We start from the raw sequence: 21,862 nt of genomic DNA, 5'->3' as shown, positions 1-21,862 counted from the left end.
ATATTTCTTCATTTCTAGAATACTATGAAGTCACTGAAGTGTTTATCTTTTGACCAAATTATTATTGAAGTTAAACAGTACTGTTGATAAGAACTCCGAAGAATGATACTATAGTTTATTGAAATAACTCAAAGAGACTGAAGAAGGCCTGATCCCCAAAATTTAAAAAATGGGTGAATTAGTTCACTGGCTATGTTTTCATTTTCCTATTTGTCATGAAAAGGTGATAGGTGGTGGTTTTTAAATAACTAAGTCCAATTATCTTTTATTTGTTGAATTCAATTATCCTTATTGTCATAGAAATATGATCAAATAGACTGAAAGTATTCACTGCATGTTTGGGCACATAATAATAGTTTTACTTAGGAAAGACTACATGCTTTGTATATGCATAAATCCACTTTGTCAGTGGAAAATATACCTACATTTTATTACTTGTTCAATATCATTTATCCAGTCTTAGTACTCGAAGTTGGTGGATTCTATTTTCATGTCTCTCTATAAAGGGTCAATACAAGTAACAAGACATTTTGAATGTTTTACATTTATTTATTTCTTTTTAGGAAAGTGATGTCTACTTGCTATAGTGAATGTGAAGACACCAATGGACAGTTAATGGAATTGAGTTGTGCTTCTGTCTTACCATTTGAGCCCTGGAGAGTAAACTCCGGACATTTACCCTGGTGGCCAAATATATACCCACTAAAGTATCTGTTACTCCTATAAAAGTACCTTTTACTAGAATTGACTATATTGGTCTTTTTTATAAGTCAAAGGTTATTATGGTGCAAAATATTATGATCTAATCAAGGTTATTAATCTCCCCCATTCTCTCCCTCATTCATCTGTTTACTCATTTATATTGTACTGGGGATTGATCCAAGAACTTTACACATGCAAAGTAAATGTTACTACTAAGCTACCCCTTAGGCTTTTAACATGTTCATTTCATGTCAGAGTCTTAATAAGATGCCCAAATTGTTCTTGGACTAATTTTGTAGCCCAGGCAGGCCTTCTACTTAAAATCCCACTGCTTCATCTGCTAGAATAACTGGCATGAGAACTGAAGATATTGTGTTGTGGATATTAGGTAAAGTGATGGAGAACTTACAGGCCGAGGATAGACACACATGCTGGGGAAATAAAAGATTAAGTTTCTCTATTTAATACACTTTAGATAGAAGTATCTGCAATTCTGAGTCATATTATAGCTTAAAAAGCTATCTTCTCAGGCAACACGTGTTAAAAATCAACACTCAAGAAAACAAAGGGAAAAATAATCACAGACTTGAAAATCAATAGAAGAGAAACACACACACAGACACACACACACACACACACACACACACACACACCAAATCAGCATAATAGCAGGAATTAAAAAAGAACTCTGCCAAATGATATTGATATATCTCAAAATCAATGGTCTCCATTTCCAAATATAAATACATAGACTAACAGAATGTTTGCCAAAACAGTATGCATCCTGCTGATTCAAGAAACACACTTTAGCATCAAGAACAGATATTATTTCAGGGTAAAAAGAGGGAAAAAATATAATCCAAGCAAATGTGTTTATGATACAAGCTGATGTAGCCTAATTTAATCACTGACATACGAGACCTTAAACCAAAATTAATCTGAAGGGGTATCGAAGGACACTGTAGCAAGTTTTCTTGTCAGACTATCTTTGGATTGCCAGCCTGCACATAATGACACAGAGACTTATTATTAATTATAAAAGCTTGGTATTGGAGAAATTATTTTGGCCACTCCACGTAGTTAAAAGGATATTTATTTAATGGCGAAACTCACAAATTAAGTAATGGGTAGGTCGCAGGGTCTGGGGAAGGTGTAATGCAGTCCAACGGTGTTCTCCGGAGCTCTACACAGTCAATCTGCACTGGTCAGCGTCCCGGCACGAGAGAGCGCCCAGAGCGAGCGCTGGCCCATCCAGCTCTCGGGTCCCCAGGCGCCTCCCTTGCCCCGCCTCGTAGGCGTGACAGTTGCCAGAGTCTCAATGGGGTTGGAACTTCCAGAACCAAGTTGGAATGGCTACCCACTACATCTCCCCCTTTTTGTCTAAATAAGAAGGTTCTAAACTAATACAAGACTATATACAAAGGAATGGTTATCAAATATTGTCCAGAAATAATGAGAGATAATGACCTAGATAAGATGTAACTACAACCAATGCAAACAATATCAAGCAAGAAACACATACTAAAATCCAGAGAAGTATAGAGCATAGGTAAACAGCATATTATAAAGATCATTCAAAGGTGTCCTATCCTAAAGAACCTGAACCTAATACTTAATAAGTTCTATCTAAGATATTATATATACTAAGTTGTAACTATAACTGCTAGTCTTCAATCTCATCAAAGACCTGAGAAGGAATATAACGGTACCTGAGAAATGGAAGACGGATGCAAGCAACTTTCGGGAATCTTGCAAGAGTAGACCAAGACAGCTGGCAGCCTGGACAGTCACCTAATGTTTCTCAGCATTGTTGGTGCATTCAAATTGGCTACAGGCCTAGAGTATCTGACAGACCATTTTCAGAAGCAGGATTTCTGAAAGACCATCTTACCCTGTCTTGGCAGAGTACAGTGGTCGCTTTCCTTGTGTCCCGCTTGTCCAGAAAGGAGAGCATTGCATTTGTACTGTCAGCCATCAAGGCAAGGGCAGTTCTTTGCCCAGTAGGCCATTTTGTGCCAAAAGACAAACTTCCAAATGGAAATGTCTTAGAAGCCCAACATTCTCTCGGGATCAATTGGTGCAGCCAGGAGCAATTGTGTCTCACGTCAACAGAATTCTAAGTTATTTAAATGCCATATTCTCCAGGTCTATGAAGTGTTTGAAGATTACCTGCCCATCTAACCTATGTATCTGTAAATCTGGATAACCTAACTAACGTAACTATAGAGATGACATAGGCGACTATAAATCTATAAATCTTATCTATCAAAATAACCTAAGGACTAAGGCTTCACGTAAATAAGGTAAACAGTCTATAAGCAAATGTATGGTGAAGAACGATGACTTCAAAATTGTGACAATACACAAGATATTTATAACAGAGGTAGGAATATATAGTGCGATATGCAATATGACAATAATATTAAATATATATCAATATACCGAATATCCTAAACAGAAGTAGAACATATATAAAGTATGACAGATATAAATTTACATTTGTATCAATATAAAAATGTTTCAAATAAGAGTAGAAATATATGTACATTATAACAAATATAGTTCTGTATTTGTATCAATATACAAATTATCTTAAACAGGAGTATAAAAATAGTCTACATTTGTATCAACATATAAGATTCTATAACAGTACAAATTACAGTGCAAATTATCTAAGATTGCTATTTTACTAAGTTTGTTTACTAGTATATACAATGATTTACCATCATATCTTATACCTATCCGTTCCATTTCTTCTCGCCCCACCCCCTTTTTTTTTTTTTTTTTTACAATCCTGAGTTAATATTTTCTTCCACCCCCAACCCTATAACCGTCATCCATAACCCTGAGAATTATGAAACCTAAGGGAGAAGGGGCGTCGTTTTCTTAGAATTGCTTCCTGCCGTTTAGGGGTGATGTTATCTCTGTTGGGTACTGTGAGAAAGCTCAGATAGTTAAATCTCAGTTAGACTAACTGTAGGTTCTGCAGCAAGTTTTAGAGTAATGGGTAAGATTGTCTGAAATTCTGGCAAGAAGTGTAGTATGATGATGATTACCATGGCATCATTCTGGATTGGGTAGAGTTGTTGTTGGGGCCCCATCTTCCTTCTGGTGACTTCTGAGATTGCTATTGGAAAAACTTATTTGTTATCAAAAATGGGAGGTTTGGATTTAAAGAGGACATAGCATGTAAGAAAGGATTCTGAGAAATCAAGAGTAAGCATGGAGAGAATTAGAATTTAGAAGACAATGGTCCCTTTTTATTGGTTTCCTTCTGTCTCACACCAGAGGGCTCTTCTGATATGGGACTGAAGAATCTCTTAAACTTTTCTTTTAGCAATATGCTTGAGTTTAGAGAAGGAGTGAGCCAATTCCATCTCCAAAGCCAGCTTGGCTATAATTGAATTGGAACCACAACTTTTCTAGATTGATAGAGAGAAAGATGTTAGACAGTGAGATTTTACCATGTGTAGATTGGTACCAATAGATTCTTCCTTTCTGCTGTAAACATCCGGATATCCAAGGCCTTATGAGTTTTGAAAGATGGGTATTTCCATTATCCTGTAAAGACAAAAACAGAACCCTACCCCACCCTTTGATTGTTAAATTTTTCTTACAACTTGTAGAGATGTCACATTGGTGGATGATCTTTTACTTCTCTTCATCAAGGGGTTTTTACTGTTCGAATCGAATTTTTATTAATTTTGTTGGTATCCATAGCTTTTCTTCTCCTGCAGAAACAAAGGCAAAACCCCTTCCCCAACGTAGAACATATCCAGGTTTCCATTCTGAGGTCAGCACATCCTTAAAATAAACTGGTTGGTTTAGCTCAGGAGTTTTGTCTGTTGTCCAATGTCTCTCCGCAGCTGTTGTTCCTTTCTCATTAGCATTGAGAAAATTCAAGGTTAATAAAGCACTATGCAGTCTATTTCTAGGAGTCATTGTTACCTGTTGCTGTTTATTTAGCATATCCTTTAAAGTTCGATTGGATCTCTCTATGACTGCTTGGCCTGTGGGATTGTGTGGTATACCTGTAACATGCTTTATATTATAATAAGCAAAGAACTGTCTCATTTTATTGGAGACATATGCCGGGGCATTGTCTGTCTTAATTTGTACAGGTATTCCCATGATGGCCATAACTTCTAATAGGTGTGTAATCACAGAATCAGCCTTTTCAGAACTCATAGGAGTTGCCCATTGAAATCCTGAATAGGTGTCAATGGTATGATGTACATACTTTAATCTTCCAAATTCTTCAAAATGAAACACATCCATCTGCCAAATTTCATTTCTTTGTATACCTTTTGGATTACTCCCTGAAGGTAATGGAGTTTGGTTATAGATGGAACAAGTAGGACATTTTTTCAAAATATCCTTAGCCTGTTGCCAAGTGATGGAGAAATCCTTCTTCAAACCTTTGCTATTTATATGGTGTTTCTTATGATATTCTGAAGCTTCTAGCACATTACCTATTAGTAACTGATCAATCTCATCATTACCTTGTGCTAAAGGTCCTGGCAGACCTGTATGGGATCTGATATGTGTTATATATATAGGATGTTCCCTTTTTCTGATGATTTCCTGCAATTGTATGAATAATGAAGTTAATTCTGTATTATCAGGAATAAATTCAGCAGTTTCAATATGTAAAACAACTCTCTCTGCATATTGAGAGTCAGTGACTATATTGAGGGGTTCTGTGAAGTCCATCAGTACCATAAGAATGGCATACAGTTCTGCCTTTTGTACAGAGCTATATGGACTTTGCACCACTTTACTTAAGTCTCCTGATTTATATCCTGTTTTCCCTGATTTATTTGCATCAGTATAGAATGTGAGGACTCCAGAAATTGGCTTTTGTCGTACAATGTGAGGAAGGACCCATTCAGTCTTCTTTATGAATTCTATTCTCTTGCTTTTGGGATAGTGGTTGTTAATCTCTCCCAAAAAGTTACTGCAGGCTCTCTGCCAGTATTCATTATCTTTCCATAGTGATGAAATTTCCTCATTAGTTAATGGTACTACAATTTCTGCTGGGTCCATTCCTGTCAACTGGCGAAGTCTTAATTTACCCTTTTGAATCAAATCAGAGATCTTTTCTATATAAGTCTTTAATTTCTTATTTGGTTTACGTGGTAGGAATATCCATTCCAATATAATATCTTCCCTCTGCATCAAAATACCTGTTGGGGAATGTCTGGAGGGGAATATGACAAGAATGCATTTAAGTTCTGGATCCACACGATCCACATGTGCTTCTCGAATTGTCTTTTCTACTAGAGCCAATTCCTTCTCAGCTTCGGCTGATAATTCTCTTGGACTATTTAATTCTTTGTCCCCTTCTAGAGTATTAGCCAAATTTTGTAGTCCATCTTTGGGTATTCCCATGATACCCAGCCCGGCTAGCTCAGTCGGTAGAGCATGAGACTCTTAATCTCAGGGTCGTGGGTTCGAGCCCCACGTTGGGCGCCAGATATTGGAGAAATTATTTTGGCCACTCCACGTAGTTAAAAGGATATTTATTTAATGGCGAAACTCACAAATTAAGTAATGGGTAGGTCGCAGGGTCTGGGGAAGGTGTAATGCAGTCCAACAGTGTTCTCCGGAGCTCTACACAGTCAATCTGCACTGGTCAGCGTCCCGGCACGAGAGAGCGCCCAGAGCGAGCGCTGGCCCATCCAGCTCTCGGGTCCCCAGGCGCCTCCCCTTGCCCCGCCTCGTAGGCGTGACAGTTGCCAGAGTCTCAATGGGGGTTGGAACTTCCAGAACCAAGTTGGAATGGCTACCCACTCTAGCTTGGCCTTTAGCTTAGGCTTGTCCCAACTGGCTCTTTTAACTCAAACTAAGCCACTTCTGTTAATCTATGCCCTACTACATGGCTCAGTTACCTCTCCTCTGTACTGTATATCCAACTTGTTTGGCATCTTCTCATGTGTCTTCCTCCTAGAGTTCTCTCTCTCTCTCTCTCTCTCTCTCTCTCTCTCTCTCTCTCTCTCTCTCTCTCTCTCTGGAATCCTGACTAATGTCTCCCACCTAGATATTGGCCATTCAGCTCTAATTAAACCAATCACAGTGACACATTTTACACAGTGTAAACAAATATTCCACAACAGGATAGGGCATAGTTTTCAAAGAAAAATCCACCAAGAGGACATTACAATTCACAATATCTACGCAACATACATAATGGTACCCAAGTTCCTGAAAAAAACATTACTACAGCTCAAATTAAATATTGACCCTCATACACTGATAGTGGGAGATTTTATGACCTCACTCATGTAAATAGACATGTCATCCAGACAAAAGCTAAAGGTAGAAATTATGGAGTTAATTGATTGTTATAAACCAAATGGATCTAAAAGAATATTTACCCCCAATACAAAAGAAGATAACTTCATTCTTACTACTCTGGAGACTATGGAACCTGGGAAGATGGAGCTGATAAATGAGGCACACTAAATCCTTGTGTAATAGACCATTTTATTCAGCACATCATGCAATTTACATACTGAGGGTTTTGAGACATCATATGAGGAAAATGTACGGTCAAAAGGACAAGTTACATGTGGTAGACAAGTCTCATGGCAAGCCAGGTGCATGTGGCAAAAACATGTTTGTTTTTTAGAGGCATGCAAACAGAAACAATAGCCATTTGTTAAGTGTTGTTTTCTTGGCATTTTAAAACAAACACTCAGAATTCTCATGTGACTCCATTCTTGGACCATCTTCCAATATTATTTTTCTAAATGCAGGATATCCGGAGTGGTTTTGAATTGTAATGTTTTGGACAAATATAATTGTCATTTAATGCATGAGTATTTTATATGCAAACAATTATAAACATAATATTATTAGAACACTGAAAGAATTTGTATATTCCTCTGCCACCAGGAACCTGATTTGTTCATGTTCAATTGTAGGTTGTTTCAGTCATAGAATATTACTCAAGTTCTCGAGTAACCAAGGGCATTGAAAACAGCATGCATTGTGTAGTCGTCTATGAGGACTTATTGGTTAACAGCCTCAAAAGAAAGACCCATTATTAGCTCTTGACTTTTCAATCATTGGTCTCTGTTGTCTTGTATGGGGATTGTTTCAATTTAATCCTCTCTCTCTGTATATGTATTACAAATATATTTTTGTAACTATGCCTATAATGTTTGTTTGTTACTGTTTTGCAAAATTTTTTCTTATGTAACCAAGGCTGACCTAAAACTCACCATGTAGTTGACACTGTCGGTGAACTGTTAGTTTTTTTAACTCAATACTTTGTATAAAATTAGTAAAGATATCTAAATGGAGACATTAAAATTAAGGAAAAGTTGGATGATGCTATTAGAGAAGCAAAAGAAGAAATAGAATTCAATAACATAATTGAGAAAATATTTTAAATGTTTAACATAAAACAATAACTACAAAAGTTAACATTTATGTAATTAATACAATTATAAAAGCCAAGTGAAAATTGTACTACTGAATTTATTTAGTTTTGTCACATTTCCACTGAAAGTGGTATTTTTCAACTAAGTGTGTAGACATGGTTTCACATAGTTGTCTTTCTCTTTAACATTTGACATTAAAAAAATCATTTTTAAAGAATTAAAAACACCATTGAGATAACAGAAATATTTTCATCTTATATAAAATTATATTGTTAATTGAAAGACGTTCCAGATTATTGTTCATAATTTTGTGAATAAAAGGAGAAAAAATTCTTTATTTCCAATTTTATGTCATTTTCTTGTATTGTGAGTGTATTTGTGTGTGTGTGTGTGTGTGTGTGGTCTAACTTGAAAAGGGAAGTTGCTTATTCATGCAAAACAATGAGTATATGATTGATTGTGCCTGTCCACACTTGTCTAACTGGTATAAAAGGGATGGTATCACTAATTAAAAATTCATTTCATGATTAATGTTGTTCTGAACATTAGCAACCTTTGAAAATGGAAAATCATTTTGCTGCAATCCCTGGGTTGTTACTTATCAGAGTATCTCCTTTTCACTCATTTGGATATGGCTTATTACTGCCTATATTGCTTTAATATTGACAAGTAATGATGAAATCACTGAATTGCTTTTAAGTAAACAAAAATAATGTAGGTAAATGTTGTCTCCACTCCGTTTTTTTAACCATTCATTACAAAACACAACATTATTTATGATGAGAAAAACCTGAGTGAAGTAGTCAATAATAGATTTTGATATATAGTAAGCAGCAAATCTCTCTAAAACTTAACAATACAACTGAACAAAATGAGGAACATTTCATATATGAATTAGTGATATATGCACACAGGAGGTATTCCTTAAGAATTGTAAACATAAAATCATAGCAATCACATTTTACATAATCATGCAAAATTTGCAGTAGTGTCAAAATAACTAATCTGCATTTTTGTGGCTAGACTACTTCAGTGCAGTGATTAATAAGCAATTTCACATATCTAGGTTGTTTTCAAGTAAATGTTATGCAAATATGTTTGAGTAAAGAATTAAAAGCTAAACTAACATGCTAAATTTTCAAGTAACAGCTAAAATAAATGTTAATTTGACAAACATTCTTTTTTGTTATTTATTTTACTTGTCAGATACTCTGCGACCTATGCTAAATAGAAAACAACTATTATGCTTGCATGTTAGAAAGATAGAATAAATCTACATAGTTTACACATATTATTAAACAAGGACTAAAATGAAACACAACCAAAAGAGACAGGTTACACAGGAAACCTATAATTACTAGATAGCCTAAGTTAGACTCAAATGCATAATCCTCTGTATCAGATTCTGGAGTGCTGGTATACTGGTCTTGGGATATAATTGCAAGCTCATAAACCACATATTCAAAATTAAGTTTTCCATCAGTCATTTGCTGAGATTTCTAGCACAACAGTTAGGGTGTTTGTCCATCCTATCACCAGAGTAGTTAAGTTTGGGATTTCTCTCAACCATTGCCCACAGTCTATTATGGAGGTATCTTTATGGATTTCTGGGGACCTCTCTAGCACTTTGCTTCTTCCAATTCCCATGGTGGTCTTCATTTATCATGGTCTCTTTTTCCTTGTTCTCCCTCTCTGTTCTTGATCCAGCTGGGGTCTCCCTCTCCCCTAAGCTCTCTTTCTCTCGACCCTTGCCCTTCATTACCCCCGCCCCTTCATTACCCCTGCCCCCCATCACGTACAGTTTGCTTATGTAGATCTCATCCATTTCTCTGTCATTGGATGATCCCTGTGTCTTTCTTAGGGTCCTGTTTGACTGATAGAAGCAGATGCAGAGATCCACAGCCAGGCCCCAGGTGGAGCTCCAGGAGTCCAATCGGCGAGAAAGAGGAGGGATTGTATGAGCAAGAATTGTTGAGACCAAGATTGGAAAAAGCACAGGGACAAATAGCCAAACGAGTAGAAACATTAACTATGAACCAATAGCTGAGGAGCCCCCAACTTGATTAGGCCCTCTGGATAAGTGAGACAGTTGATCAGCTTGAACTGTTTGGGAGGCCCCCAGGCAGTGGGACAGGGACCTGTCCTTAGCGCATGAGCTGGCTGTTTGGAACCTGGGGCCTATGCAGGTATACTTTGCTCAGCCTGGGAGGAGGGGACTGGACCTGCCTGGACTGAATCTACCAGGTTGAGCTGAATCCCCAGGGGAGTCCTTGCCCTGGAGGAGATAGGAATGGGGGGTGGGCTGGGTAGAGGGCGGGGGGAGTGGTGCGTGGCGGGAGGAGGGAGGACAGGGCAATCCGTGGCTGATATGTAATATTAAATCAAATTATAAAAAATAAAAAGTTATATATATATGAATATTCATAAATATATATTTGTTCATGTCTGTCTGTCATGTGACTTTTTCCAGTGAAACCTGAATAACATCTCTTCCTTACATATGTGTGACCTCATCAACAACAGATGAAAGAAACACAAGTCTCACTTACTGAACCATCAGATGGTTGGACTTAGAGTATCATGGATGGTATGTTAATAGGAATCTGGATTTCTAAAAGACAGTTGCACTTTCAGGAAGCCTTCCTTCCCTAGCATAGGTGATAACTTGCAACTGCTGAATTCCTGACACTCTCTCCACAGCTTTTAATACCTCTACTGAACCAATTACTACCTCTTCCAAATGTTTACTGCTTTTACAATCTCGGGGAGGACATCTTGTGAACTTTGTAATATTCTGTGTATCTTGAGCTCTGTATTTTTTTAATTTATTTTATTAAGGAATTTTTTTATTCATTTCATATACCAGCCACAGATCCCCCCTCTCATCTCTCCTCCCATTCCCCTCCTGCCTTCCCACCTCCACCCCCTCTTCTGAAAAGGTAAGGCCTCCCATGGGGTGTCAGTAAAGCCTGATACATTCAGTTGAGGCTGGCTTTTTGTAATTTTTTTTTGTATTCTTATAAGTCTTATGAAATTCTGTCCTTACCCTCAGATATAATATTTCTATTTGGAGGAAATGGATATATAACAATATTGTTTGAGAGAAAAAAAGTAGCCAATTTGGAATGAGGAAAATAATTTGTGAGATGTAAGAGTGGGTCTGGGAGGGGGTAAGGGAAATGGAATATGTTCAAAAATATCCTATATACTTGAATAAAATCTCGTTATGAAACTTATACATTTCAGCAACAAATATATACCAATAATATTTTAAAGAAAATAATTTTTAGTATATTCTTAGACTTCTGAGCTATTCTTGATATGCAATGAGTTTTAGAATATAAAATCCTTAATCTCATGTACTTATCACTTTTTATGTAGCAAGGAGTTCAACACCAAGATGTTAAATACCATGTACTTCACATCTTCCTCATGCATTAATTGGACTTTACTGATATGTATGTTGCCCTTTGATCAATGTCGTTGAATATATATCAAGATAATCAAAATCATGCAAAAAGTCTTTGGGCTGTTATTTTCGATGCTGTTGCATGAATCAAGATTTTATTTCTTATTTTTACTGGAAATGTTCCACTGTATAATCAATTTATCCACATGTTAATAAATATTTGAATTATTCTCAATATTACAAATAATATTTATATTAACATTTTTTAAAATATTAATTTGTCCTTTGAATAAATACATAGGATTGGACAAAATGTTGCATGGTTTAAAAAGTTTTTGAAAATTTCAGGGATAGAGTGGGAAAGCAATGAAAGAGATACCATGATAGAGGTAGACATCATGGGGACAGAAACCTGGTGATAGGGAAGTTCCCAGGAATCCACAAGAATGACCCAAGTTTAGAATACTAGCAGTAATGTAGAGAGTGCCTGAACTGCCTACCCCGGTAATCAGATTTGTGAATACCCTGTCATCATAGAGCCTTCACCCAGTAACTGATGGAAGCAGATGCAAAGATCCACAGCCAAGCACAAGGCCGAGCTCCAGGCATCCAGTCAAAGAGAGAGAAGAGGGATTCTGTGAGCTATGGGCATCAAGATCTTGATGGGGAAACCTACAGAGACAACCAAACCCAACTAGTGGGAACTCATGAACTTTAGACCAACAGCTGTGGAGCCTCCACGGGACTAGGCCCACTGCATAAGAAAGACAGTTGTGTAGCTTGATCTCCTGAAGGGGCCCCTGCCAGTAGGATCAGGATGCATCTCTGGTGCATGAGCTGGCTCTTTGGAACCCACTATGCGGGGACACCTTGCACAGCCTTGATCCAGAGGGAGCGGCTTGGACCTGCCTCAACTGAATGTACCAGGCTCTGCTGACTCTCCATGGAAGACCTTACCTTGTTGGAGGAGAGAATGGGAGGTGGATTGGTAGGGAAGGCTGGGGGGGGGCAGAAGGAGGGAAGAGAGGGGTACCCGTGGTTGGTATGTAAAATGAATAAAAAATTAATAAAAAAAGAAAAAAGAAGAAAATTTCAATATCAGTTTATGAAGAATTTGTGTTCCCTTTTAAAAGAAAGAAACCCAGCTAATTTTCACATATAATCACTAGGATGTTGCTATGCTAACTCTAATAAGCAACACATAGAGAAAAAGGTTCTGTAACCACACTTATATGTAGAAATTTAATGATATATAGATAGAGTGATGAGAATTGGATGCACTTATCAAAGGTGTTAGTTGAAGGAGATTAATTCATGTTCCTCAAATAATAAAAATATCAAATACTAGGAAAAATAGGTCAAGGGTTACAATAATATTGTCCTATACCTAGTTATTATGACAAATTATTGGCTTATGATTCCTCTTACTATAAAAGAGATAATATGATATTGAATGAAATGATGCATAGAATGACATTTAAGTGTGATATCTATTTCTGTATTTACAATAGTATATGCCTTTGATTTTGCTACAATTTTTAAAATAGGGATGGTTGATATGCATTCATTTTATTTTAAAGATATGATTTTCTCTTTCTCAGTGCAATTTAAAGCACTCCTTAAATCAATTATGAGCACATTACATAAGTAATACAAAATACAAATGTAAAATTCACTTACAGGAATTTCACAAGGAGAATGATGTTTCCATGATGCTAGGCTGTCTTTAGTCCAAGGAATATTGAGAATATGAAGCCACTGAATGTGTGAACATTGCTGCTGTCAGAATATTCTGTATGTTGGTAGTAGAATCTGTTTGAACAATTCCCTTAAATTTAACATATATGCAAAATTCTATGTACTGTCACATAAAACATACATACATATATGTATACAAACACTTGCAATTCTATGACTGATATGTTTGATGGTACTCATTTATTATAATTCTAAAACAGAAACATCTTCAAGACTCATGCAATTCTTTGTTTTGTTTTGTTTTGTTTTTCGAGACAGGGTTTCTCTGTGTAGCTTTGCGCCTTTCCTGGAGCTCACTTGGTAGCCCAGGCTGGCCTCGAACTCACAGAGATCCGCCTGGCTCTGCCTCCCGAGTGCTGGGATTAAAGGCGTGCGCCACCAACGCCCGGCGACTCATGCAATTCTTATGGATTAGTAATTTACAGTATATTTAAAATAATGTCTACTTCAATAAAAACAAATAGCCAACCAGTACTTCCCAAATTCCAGGTAAAAATTTAAATAATAAAAGAGTCCAAACTCAACAAGTAACATATAATATAATCCCATTATTCAAATGTTTGAAGAGAGATACTTCAATATGTCATGTTAAGGATTAACTTTGGGAAATAAAAAATGAAGAACTGCAGATGAAACAAGGGGTGTGAAATGCTAATCATGTCTTATTTGTTCGATACTGAGGTCATCCCAACTGATGTTGATTCCAAAATAAATTAACCCGAGATAAAGATATACATTTATAACTTAGTCGATGTTTCATGAACATTTTATTTATTTAAAATTTATTTCTATAAAATGTTTGTCAATGATAAATACTATTAAACCTTCTCTTTTGAGGTCTTCTTTTATAATTTTCACATCACTCTCTTAGCAGACATTCAATTACCATTATGAACTTTTTCAAATAAGTAGAGTAGGGAAAACATTATCAATAAAAAATAATCGTTTTTCATTTTTTGTAAGTGTGTGTAAATTTGAGTATATTTGTGTGTTTGTTCACACATGTTAGAAGGGAGGTTTGCGCAAGTACAGGAAGGACAGAGCTCAACATCAGGACTTTTTCTCAATCACTCCTCACCTTAACCTATACAGGTTCTCTCACTGAACAGTAGAGGTTGCATGGTCAGCTATACCATTGATGAGTAATGAGAGCTATATTTAGCTGTCCAAATGATGATGGTAACATAGCTCTGATCTCTGTAATAATGGCTATATTTTCTTGCATATGATATCACATGACAAAGCCTTTCTTCTTCAGTACAGTACCTCAGAGTAAACATTTCACATTTTTAAAAAAAGAAATAGTTTCTTGGTTTCATTTCAGAAAAAATTCCTCAGCCTAAATTTAAAATAAATTGCTTTTGATAAAATTCAGTCAGTGAGTTTAATGATTACATTAAATTTCCTATATCACTGCATGTATATATGCACAACCTATATGCATGTATTTTTTTTTTACCTTTTCCAACTGTACAATCCTGATGCTTTTTCACATTTGGTAGCAGCTTCAGTATTGATCTCACTACACTTTAAGAAGTTGCTACACTTCTAAAATATTTCCAACAGCCCTGACTTAATTGTATTGCTATGTAAATGTATCTGAACAATTTGTTTCTAGGTTTCAAAGACTATATGAGATTTACTAGCATAGATTTTAAAATATATCTGCAATGTGCATAGACAAAGATATGCAATATTTAATAAAGTATTTTAAGAGTAATAATAAAAATAAAGACAATGAAGGTTATAAGTTATGACTAAATATGTACTTACAATCCATAAATATTACTTCATTCATTATAAGTCAATATTTCTGTGGTACTAGGAATCATATGTTGCATATTTTACAATGTTTAACAATAAAATGCATTTTCCATTGTTGATGCTTACAAGGCTTGCAGGCTGTTAAGAGTTCTGATAGAATTGTCATTACCTGGCAGGCGTGACCTCGGTCTTAGCTGTTCATACTGTAATTACTTCAATTGAATCATGCACATTATCAGAACTACACATGTCAAGTTTGATTACCATTTAAAACGTCTTTTAAAGTGTTCCGCTGTGTTTTAGAATTGGAACGCAAAGTGTTATTGTGTATGTGGAGGCACAGAAGCAGAACCACAGGGCATAAACATGACATTAGCGAAGCAAATACTCTTTGCTGCAAGAGTAGTATCGGTTTCAAACTGTCTCAAAAGCACAGAGAGCAGCTTTATGGGACACGTTGACTTTCTTCTCTCATAAAGATATCAGTGAAATGAGATACAACTAGGTCCCAGCAAGTTACAACTTGAGTACATTTGAGAAACATTTTTTCTTCCAATGTTTCCCTACTTTATGAGTTTGTATTAAAACAGTTTAGTTCTGTTTTCTATTTTAACAACTTTAAAGGTATTCTTAAATGAAACATAAAAAGTGTGTTTGTGATATATGCCACTGCCTAATGCTATATATATATACATATAAAATAGCTAAATCAAAGATTATATGATTCCAGCCTTTGCTAAATACTATTCTATTTTCATTGCTTATACAAGCATCTTTTGTAAATTATACATATTTGTGAGATGACTTGCTATTTGCCTTTCTGTATTGATCTATTTCACTGAATATCATGTTCGCTATTTTCATTTATGTTTCAAAATAGATTTCATTCTTTTTGTGGCTGAATGGCTTTCCATCAATGTATATACTATATAACCTTTATTCATTCGTCACTTGATGGGCATTTAGGTTGTTTCATTTGTTGATCATAGATAGCAATTCTTCACTGAACACAGTAGCATAAATATGTGGAAAAGCATGATTAAACCATATCCACTTATTAAAAATGAGCTAAAGAATAATGGACCACATTTAGAAATAGTTTATTTATCACATTTGTAATCCTGATTAATGTAATAATCCATTGCACAATCCCCCCAATAGTAACTAAGTTGCTAGTGATTCAAGCATTACTGGGAAGTTTGTGTTTATTCAGTTCAGTTCTGAATCCTCATATGACATGTGTGGTAGTTTGAATGGAACCCCCCTCCCCATACACACATAGGGAGTGGCACTATTAGGAAGCATGGCTTTGTTTGAATGGGTGTGGCCTTGTCGGAGGAAGTGTGTCACTGTGGGGGCAGGCTGTGAGGTTTCTTGCCTATGTTCTTCATACTTCCAAGTGTGTCAGCTAACTTCCTGTTTCTTGCCTATCAAGATGTAAGGAGTCTCAGGTCGAGCAACACATCTGCCTGCCTACAGCCATGCTCTCCACCATGATAATAATGTACTGAACCTCTGTAACTGTAAGCGAGTGTGCTCAATTAAATGTTTTCCTTTATAAGAATTACTATGGTCATGGTGTCTTTTCCCAGCACTGAAAACCCTAAGAAAGGTTGAGACAGTTTGTTGAATTTAAAAGATTCAGTTGGGGGATTTTTTTTTTCTTTTTACAAATGGCATTAATAACCAAATCCCCACCAGCCTATAATTCTGCTTCCTGCTTGTAAGAATTTTGTAACATATATTGGTATTTCCAAAATAAAGGAGATACTGAACTAAAGTATACATTATTTCTGACAAATACAAATCGAGGAGATCTGAGAGCTACACAATTGATAACTGTGAGGGGAAAAGAAGAAAAACCCTAAAATGCTTAAAAATTGTCCAGTAAGTCTAAGTCTTCTGTGTTAAATTTGAGAAGTTAATGTTGTAAGATTTAGATGAGATAAAGTCGGTTCTGATAACACAATGAATATTCCAAATTTTTTTCTCAAAAGTTCTTATTCAAATTAGGCATTTATCTATACTTTATTGGAAATAAAACGGTCATTGTTTAAAAATTTTAATTTTCTAGAAATAAATAACAATGTAGTGCCATACTCATTGTTGAAAAAAGTGATTAGATATATGTGTATTCTTTCATAAGTTAAAATTTTGGAAACAAAAGAAATATTGACTGGAATGATGGTACAGGAAGCAAGATGTTTGCTATACACTTGGCAGGAACACTTGGTTCCAATCCTTAGAACACTCATAACATCATTTTTCACAGCTCACATTTATAATCCAAGTAGATTCACAGCAAATAAGGAGCCACAGACTGGAGAATCATTGGAAACTCATGATCCAGCTACCATGGTTTATGTGGTGGTTAAAAAAAAGTTTCAAATAATGTAAAATATGCAGAGTAACAGAAAAGGTTATCCTATGACACCCAGACATACAAAATTGCAGACACAGTTTGAGCATGCATGCACATGCAAGTGTTTATACAAATTCATGTGCACACACACAGACATACACACACACATACACCATTAACACAAACATTGTTCTTTTACAAAAGTTTTCAAAATTGAGAAACTCTGAATACATGTAACAAACAACAATAATTAATACTAATTTATATAGTGATATGAGAAAACAATTTGTATTAAATATTTGATGGAGAGACTAATGAATGAGATTTGTTAATTGATATTAAAATATTAAATGTGTGATTGGTTAACCTCATAAGGCTCAATATCAATTAGTGTAATGAAACCATATTGAAAATATAATAAAAGTACTTGTAAATATATATTTAAAAATTTTCCTTTTGAAATCCATCAATGAACAGTCTGGCAGGATACACACACACACACACACACACACACACACACACACACACACACACATATATATGTATAATACTGACACTAATAATTTGGTAATAAGAAACAGCTCTCAAATTGGACAGACTACTCACTTGATAGGTGGGAAATCATGTCTAGTTCTTGTAAACCAAATGATTCTCTTATGACTACTGGTGTCATGGATCTTAGTGGAGAACCTATTATTACCACTTCTTAAAACAGTATAATTACTAACAGTATTAATATACTTATACTCAAAGCAAAATGTAGCTCTCATCGTAGTGGGTAGCTGGTCCAGCTTTGACCTGGAAGTACTACCCCCATTGAGGCTACAGTAACTGTCATACTTACAAGGCGGGGCAAGACAGGAGCCCTTAAGACCTGAAATCTGGATGTGCCAGCTCTCTTGGTTTCTGGATCCTGGACGCTGGTGATAGATCAAGCAAAGTTCTCCAGAGAACACTGCTGGACTGCACTACACCTTTCCCGGACCCTGTAACCTATCCCTTTACATGTAAGTTTCCCCACAAAATGAACCTCCCTTTTAACTACGTGGAGTTGCCTTAATACTTCCACCAATACCTTATTACTCATCAAAAGGCTTAATTTTTTCAGCAGAATGAGGCCATTGTAGAAAGCAACAATTATTTAAAATGCAAATACAACTGACCATAAAAACAACACAGCCCTTACAGCAAAGATGAGGAAACATCTTGGAAGAGGGAAAAGAATTATTGCAAGAGCCAGACAAGCAGGAAGTATCCTCTGAGATTGTGCTTTTTGGATATGACAAGGAAGCTATTCCCGTGATATCTCAACATGGCTGCCTAAATAAGACTTAAACAATTCCAGTAACAGTTGACACCCCAATCTTGATGGGAACACTTGTAGGACCCACTCCTAGGTGAAGATGTATAGACAATTTATAACTGTTGAGAGACAGAGAATTAGTATCCCCTAGGGAAAAGTTCCTTGATTGGTTTTTGAACTCAAGTGGTCAAGCCTAGAAAAATACATATACAAGCAACAGTGAACAGACTATGGAAGTTGTATTTGTAATTTTAATTGTTCATGCATACAAACACACACACACACACACACACACACACACACACACACACACACACATACACAAACACATGTATATACAGTGGTAACAGAAGAAGCCATCAATTTTGGAATAGTGATGTATAGAAGTGATAGAGTGTAAGGATGAAGCAACGACATGATATAATTATAATTTATCATTTTTTAAGGGAAAAAATGCTATAAAGAAGTGAAGTTCTACTGCTACTATGCCTGTAAAGACCAGCTCCAAAGGCTACAAATAGCATTTAAAGAAAAGGTCCACAGCATAGTGAAACTTAATTTAGGACTTTTCTAACTCTGGAATATTTTCTTTGGAACAGAATAAATTCATACAATAACTGTTTGGGTAGTGCTCTTTTATTCTTCTGGTAGAGCATTAATTCTCTCTACAGCTCTAATTCTTCCTAAGTTCTAATTCCTTCTAAATTGTAATTCTTTCTCGTTCTCCTCTGTTCTTCACAGCTATATAAATATTTGACAGGAGCCTTGAGGCAAAGTGAGGGTCATGGCACATTCCTTAAGTAAACGATAAGGTGCAGAGCCATTTATCATGGTAACACATAGGAGGGGACATGGAGCTTGGCATTTTCCATGGCAGTGGCCACTGGTCTGTGTTATCAATCAGACTTTAGCAAGAGAATAATTAGCACAAAGTTTACTTTGTATCTGACCTTGGTTCTACAGTTAGATATTTGGGAATATGTCCTTGTGTGTGTCTGTATAGTTTAATTTCTGATCCAATTATAGAGACACTCAGTCCAGTTTGAACTTCCCAGGAGGTAAAAATGAGCTAATTTTGTGTATTTTGCTTAGACTGGGAAGAAACTGTTGTTTTCTTGTGTTAATCTGAGTTAAAGGAACAAAGCAGGCTTCTAAGTGTCTGTCGTCTTCATGGAATAATAGATGTAGTTATGAAGCATATCCTAGTATATTATATTCATCAAAATTATACAGCTTAAGTAGAAATCATCTTCCTGGCCATCCACAGCTATATGTGAGCCCAGTAGATGGAATATGTTCATGAGATAAACACACAAGCAGTAGGGAGAATACCCATAGCTGTTTTTTTAGGGAAGAAAAATTACAGACAGAGGCAACCAGTCATTTACAGTCAGTGACTCCATGGCCTTGTCATGTGGGGCTTCCCATCAGAGAGTCATTCATCTTGGGGGCAACCTGCTGAACACTAGTTGTCACCGCTGTATACTCCCATGGCCTCTTTCACACTACTGTGTAAATTAACTAAATATACAACCATGGATTGCATATTTGATGATATGTATGAGACGTGTGTATATTTAGTTGTGTAAGAAATAAAGATATGGAAACACATATAAAATTATTTACTAGATACATTTATCTATGTCTACAATGCTGGAGAAGGGTTATTTTAACTATTCTTTTCTCTGACTATCAGTACAGCCAGCCTTCCCTAGCCAAGGTTTCAACACTCCTAAATTCTTGAACAAAGAAATCTAAGTAGAGATTTAAAAAATGATAAAAATATATTGAGCAAGAAGATGATTTTATGTGCCTTTATTCTATAAACAATGAAATATCACAATTACTTTATTCAGGTATATATCATATTAATGAACTATATGGATATACTGTGTCATTGCGTGTAAATGACTTGAGTTGAGCAAATGAATGTGTTTGCACTAAGTATCAGAAGATACTGAAAGACATCAGCTTCAGAGTTTGCTAATTAATATGGTAGATTAGAATTGCCTTTTCCATTTAAATTGTGTTCAGTCCATACATTTTAAGGAGATGCTTCTCATTCACCTTTTCCGTGTGTGAATAAAGGTTCAAGATCTGTAAGACTCCGAATCCAGCCTTATGGAATGGCACCGTTAGACTGACTCCCATCCCGTGCTTTGTTCAATCAATAAGATCAAGCTCATTTGATCAGTTTCTAGCATGAATTAGAATCAGTTTCTAGTATATGACAAGAGTAATTGCAGATAGACATCCCATGCATGTTAATTTCTGTACAAGAAAGTGACAGATGCAACTTTTCATACACAAAGTCAGGGCCTGTGGAAATAGATTAGTCATCAAAGTGCTGACTACACACACATACTTATCTGAGTTTGATCCCTAGAGCCTATTTGTTTAAAAAAATAGGAAGTGTGATGGTACTCATTTGTAATCTCATCCCTGGGAAGGCAGAGACAAGGTATGCCTAAGGCTCACTAACCACCCAGAATAGCCTAATTATTGAGCTCTGGATCTCAGTACAGACACCCATCTTCAAAAGCAAGGTCGTCTACTCCTTAGAAAGGACACAAGAGATCGAACTGTGTTTTCCACATACTCACATATGCACATATACCTGCATACATGAGCATGAATCATTACATTCACAAACAGACAAACACAAAGTGCATGCTACTTGGGTTTTCTCCATATAGATAACACGGTTCTGTGTGTCATTCTGTGCATTCTGTACCATGCACTTCCACTTGGTAGCATTCCCAAGTATAAGAGAGAAATTATATTTTTATTTGTGAGTCTACTTATAAAGTTTCATTAATATATAAGAAAGAAAGTAGTAAATGCACACAAATTATTGAAGTCGGTTTACAATATTCTTATATTTTTGCTTGTGAGCCTAGCCTTTAACGGCTGAGCCATCTCTCTAGCCTAGGTTTACAATATTCTTAAGCAACCAATAGGAATTTTTTTTTTTTTTTACTGTTTTTATGTTTCAGAGCTACATAAGCTTCTAATTCTTTGTATTAGGTAAACAAATTTATCTAAGTCTTCCGTTAACATTATAGCAAAATATTATTTTATTTAGAAGAAAATCTTTTCTAATCTTACACATTTAATGAAATTTTTGATTTTTAACTTCTTCACAAGAATTTTTATTTCTATTTTTTTTAGAGTTT

General features: G+C 35.8%; 1 non-coding gene across 1 annotated transcript; it reads left to right on the top strand.

Annotated features, from left to right (window-relative positions):
* Window positions 1-6,101: 6,101 nt before the first annotated feature.
* Trnak-cuu lies at window positions 6,102-6,174 on the top strand. Its single transcript has one exon. It is a non-coding gene; the product is annotated as a tRNA-Lys (tRNA).
* The last annotated feature ends 15,688 nt before the right edge of the window (window positions 6,175-21,862 follow it).

This window comes from Peromyscus leucopus, chromosome 9, assembly GCF_004664715.2.
Source record: "Peromyscus leucopus breed LL Stock chromosome 9, UCI_PerLeu_2.1, whole genome shotgun sequence".
Lineage (NCBI taxonomy): Eukaryota > Metazoa > Chordata > Mammalia > Rodentia > Cricetidae > Peromyscus > Peromyscus leucopus.
The sequence above is the reverse complement of the archived record's forward strand: the minus strand, read 5'-3'. Positions and strand labels throughout refer to the sequence as shown.